General features: G+C 37.5%; 1 pseudogene; it reads right to left on the minus strand.

The window, feature by feature from the left end:
- Positions 1–355: 355 nt before the first annotated feature.
- Positions 356–5,096, minus strand: part of LOC108317850 — a 7,126-nt pseudogene continuing 2,385 nt past the window's right edge.

Consider the following 5,096-nt stretch of genomic DNA (forward strand, 5'->3'; position numbering starts at 1 on the left):
ACACATAGCAGCGTGATTTGCTGCCTTCCTTGTGGTAATTTTTAAGCTTGACTCTGAATAGACTTAAAAAGAAGGGCACTTGGAAGAGGTGGCTCAAATTTTGTTCTTCGAATTACAGGCTCATGCTCCCGAAATTTCAAAAGGCCTACACCTTAAGGGCAAAGCACTGATAGAAGCTTTAGAGTCATTTCAGAAAAGCACATTGTTTTCTCTTTTAAATCGTTCCTTAATATACTTTTGGAATGAAGGCAAAGAGAAACCTAGAATAAAACTAGCCAAGCACTCCAGCAATTGGGCTTCCTGCCTATTTTCCCTGTTCCAAAGAAAAGAGAGACACCATCCTGCAATAAATACTTCATAGACAACGGGACTTTTGCAATGTCAGTCAGCATTTGATGCCCCATATCTCCTGGTTCTTTTTTTTTTTTTTTGCCAATAGTTGGCCTGGCAATAGTAGTTAAATGGGAGAAATTAATCTGTAGAGGAGGAAAGGCTTCCTTTAACTGTTGAAGGGTGCCGTCTGGCAGGATTCCAAAGACTTGTAGTGTTTTCAGAGTGGGAATTGCTTCAAGTTCATGTAAAGTTTTGGGTATATCACAGCACCGACTGAGTGATACGTGCTGGAGGTAGTTGAGCTGATAAAATATGTGAAAGCAGTCATTCTTTAGCTTTAGCATGACATTATCACTTAAGTTTAGGTAGACATCTAGACCCTCATTGGGGCATCTTCTAACTAAAGTAGAGACATCAGATTTCAGGAGATTCTTTCGGCAGCCACTGAGATTCAGCTGGGTGACGCCTTCTGACAAACGCGCAACAGCCACTTGCACATGCTTTTTCAGTGAAGTCATATCACCAGCAGAGGTTTAGCTCATCCAGTCTGGAACAGCTGGATTCAAAGAACCCAGAACACCCAGAAAGGTATAGTAGCACTACATTTGAGTTCTGTGCAAGATGATTGACGATAGGCTCTGAAAGCCGTAGGTCTTCCAGAAAGCTTAGATTCTGCAACTTGGAGCCCTGAGACAGAATGCTATGGAGGGCAGACATATCTATAACTGAGTTCAACAGATCCTTCTGCTGTATATGAAAAGGGCTGAAATGTTCAACTAATGGTTGGTCATAAATAATTGTGGGCCATGGAAGGCAACAGCCCCAGACTAATCATATCTGGGTGTAGATTTTTACCTGTGAGTTGTAAAGTCTGCCATAGAGACTCAACAAATGCTAGGGCTCAACAAATAACACCTCTTCAAACATCAGAGGCTTTTAGCAGCTCAATGAGACACAGACAGAAAAAGATCCTAAAGAGCGGCTCATCTGGAAGCAAGTCCCATAAAACACCTGGAAAGTTCTCTCCCGTTAGTTTAGGCTTGTGGATGATCAGTCTTTGTCATTTTTTTGCTCATCAGCCATTTCCTTGGCAGGCTGTGTGATTGGCCCAGGTTTTAGAGCAGTTCCTGGAGGATATTCTCACTGTCTGCCTCCTCCTTCTCCAGGGCAGAGACTCTGATGCCAGCCAGGAGTTCAGAAGTCTTGCTGGAATCGCAACATTTGAAGTGTGATGGGCACCCCTTTTATTGTTTTTTAAGGCCCACTTTTCCTTTCTGGAATTAAAATAATTTTTTAAGTGTATAAATTTATAGGGTACAAGTATAATTGTGTTACATGCATAAATTGCCTACTGGTGAAGTCAGGGTTTTTAGATTACTCATTATCGAATAATGTACATTGTACGCATTAAGTAATCTCTCATTATCCACCCCCTCCCATCCCATTCACTCTTCTGAGTCTCCATTTGTTTATTATTCCACACTCTAAGTCCGTGTGTAAACATTATTTAGCTCCTACTTATAAGAACATGTGATATTTGTCTTTCTGTGTCTGACTTGTTCCTCTTAAGATAATGGCCACCAGGTCCATTCATATTACTGCAAAAGACATGATTTCATTCTTTTTTATGGCTGAATAGTATTTCATTTTGTATATATGCCACATTTTCTTTATCCAATCTTCTGCTGTTGAACACTTAGGTTGATTCCATATCACTGCTATTGTGAATAGTGCTGTGATGAACATATGTGTGCGTGTATCTTTTTGATATAATGATTTATTTTTGGGGGGGTACTCAGTAGTGGGATTGCTACATTGAATTGCTACATCTATTTTTAGTTCGTTTAGAAATCTCCATACTGTGTTCTCATAGAGGTTGTACTACTTTACTTTCCTACCAACAGTATGTGAGTTCCCTTTTCTTCACATCCTTGGCAATGTGTTATTTTCCTGTTATTTTTAATCTTTTCAATAATAGCCATTCTGACTGGTATAAGATGATATCTCATTGTGGTTTAAATTTGCATTTTTCTGATGATTAATCATGTTGAGCATTTTTTCATATGCCTATTGGCCAGTTGCATGTATTCTTTGAAAAATGTCTATTCATATCCTTTTCCCACTTTTTAAGGGATTATTTTTTATTGTTGAGTTGTTTGAGTTTCTCATAAATTCTGGATATTAATCCCCTGTCAGATGCATCATTTCAAATATTTTCTCCCAGAATGACTAAATTAAAAAAAGAGAAAACTTTCCAAATTAAGTGTTGATTAGGATATTATGTTAGTCAGGATTCTCTAATAAGACAGAACCAATAAAATATATATACATACATATATATGTATGAACATATATATATGCATATTATTGTCTCTCTATATAGAGAGAAATATATATATATACACATATTATTGTCTCTATATATCTCTCCATATTTTTCTCTCTATATATAGAGACAGAGACAGAGACAGAGAGAGATATATGAAAGGGGATTTATTAGTAAAATCAGCTCACAGGATTATGAAAGCTGAGAAGTCCCATGACAGGCCATCCACAAGCTGAAGACCCTGGGATGCTGGTAGCATGCCTGAAGACATGAGAACTCAGGTTTAAGTCTTATAGTTCAAAGGCCGAAGAGCTTGTAGTCCTGATGTCCAAGAACAGGAGAAGAAGAAAGTTTATTCTAGCCCCATGAGAGAGAGAGATTTATTTGCTGTTCCCCCCTTTTTGTTCTATCCAAGTGATATGGTTTCGCTGTGTCCCCACCCAAATCTCATTTTGAACTGTAGTTCCCATAATCCACAGATGTCATGGGAGGGGCCTGGTGGGAGATAATTTAATTATGGGACAGTTACCCTCATGCTGTTCTTGTGATAGTGAGTGAGTTCTCATGAGATCTGATGGTTTTGTAAGGGACATTTCCCCCTTTTGCTCAGCACTTCTCCAAGCTGCCACCATGTAAGGAAGATGTGTTTGCTTCCACTTTCACTGTGGTTGTGAGTTTCCTGAGGCCTCCCAGCCATGCTGAACTGTGAGTTAATTAAACCTCTTTCCTTTATAAATTACCCAGTCTCAGGTATGTCTTTATTAGCAGCGTGAGAATGGACTAATACACCAGGCCTCCAGCCCATTAGATGGTGCCTGCCCACACTGAAGGCAGATCTTTTCCATTTAGTGCATGTAGTCTCACACCAGTCTCCTCTGGAAACACCCTCACAGACTCACCCCAAAATAGTGCTTTCCCAGTTCTCTAGATATTCCTTAATTCAATCAAGATAACGCCTAAAATCAACCATCACAGGTTTAAAGCAACTGGAATTCTTACACAATGCTGGTGGAAGTGTAAATGGGTAAAACCACATTGGAAAACTACTTGCCTGTTTTGATTAAATCTAAATATATGCTAAATAATTATGACCCAGTAATACCAAATCTCACAAAATGAGTAGATATATTCACCAAGAAACTTGGACAAGACATCTCAGAAGCATTATACCAGAGCCAGAAAAAATAAAATATTTATTAACACAGAAAGGATACATAAACTGAGGTACAGTCAGACAACTGAATATTTAGCTATGAAAATGAGCAAACTACTACCACAGGCAACAACTTGGATGAATCTCAGAAACAACATGTTATGTGAAAGCTGTTGGGCATATAAGGGTACATACTCTTTTTACATTTATATAAAGTTCAGAATCACAAAATTTATCTATGATAGTGGAAACCTTGGGAAAGGAGGGGAATAATGAGTTGAAAGGGGAATGAGGGAGGCTTTTTGAATTTGAGTCACTATTTCTTGAGGTGAGTGATGGTTACAAGATGTTTTCATTCTGTGAAATTTTATTGAGCTGTATGCTTGTGATTTGTGTATTTTTAAAATGCGTGTTGTTATTTTTTGGCACTAACATTTATTTAAAAAAACTTAGAAGCAATCCAACAGAACATACTGCATTATATAAAAATGATCAGAATATATGTGAGAGGAAATTTATATTATTTTAAGCTCTTATGGTAAACTTACTGCCTCCTACACAATGGGTTAATCTCACGAGGTAGGGATTGCCTTTTAATAGATGAGTTGGGATTGGATTTTAGGTGTGTCTGATGTCAAAGCCCATGCTTAAAGCCACTATCTCGTACAGCCTTCCATTATGATTATTCTCTTCCTTATCTACTTACAAAAAACAACTGTGGTTCCAAATATTTTTTTTTCCTGTTTTATTTTATCACAGTAAGCGACAGTGACATATTGTCCATATCCTTCATTGTGTTTCGTGACACCAAAATCAAGTTAAAAAACATTTGTTTGCTCTAAACAAGGTCAAATGACTACTTTTATGTACATATGTGTATATTTATTATTTGTGTGTGTGTGTGTGTGTGTGTGTGTGTGTGTGGTGATCACAAAGCTTACATATATGTATGATGTATGTGGTATATCTTTACATCTTTTGAATAATTCTTCACTTGTGTCATGGCACTTTTAATACTTTGCTCAGTATTTGATCATAGCTGAATATTGAGCAGACAATCTCACTGTCTGTGGTGGGCATTTAAGGTTTTTGTTTTTGTTTTTTACCTCCCTCAAGATGTACTAATTCAGAATCTTTCAGAGTATACAGCAGTTTAATTTTTTCCAACATGCATTGATTTGTACACAGAAATATTAAATTATATCTGTCATTGTTCAGCTGTTGCCCAATGATAACATTTGCTCAGTTCCCCTGGAGTGTTTTATAATTCCCGCCTCATTTCAA

This window comes from Cebus imitator, unplaced genomic scaffold (genome assembly GCF_001604975.1).
Source record: "Cebus imitator isolate Cc_AM_T3 unplaced genomic scaffold, Cebus_imitator-1.0 Scaffold210, whole genome shotgun sequence".
NCBI lineage: Eukaryota > Metazoa > Chordata > Mammalia > Primates > Cebidae > Cebus > Cebus imitator.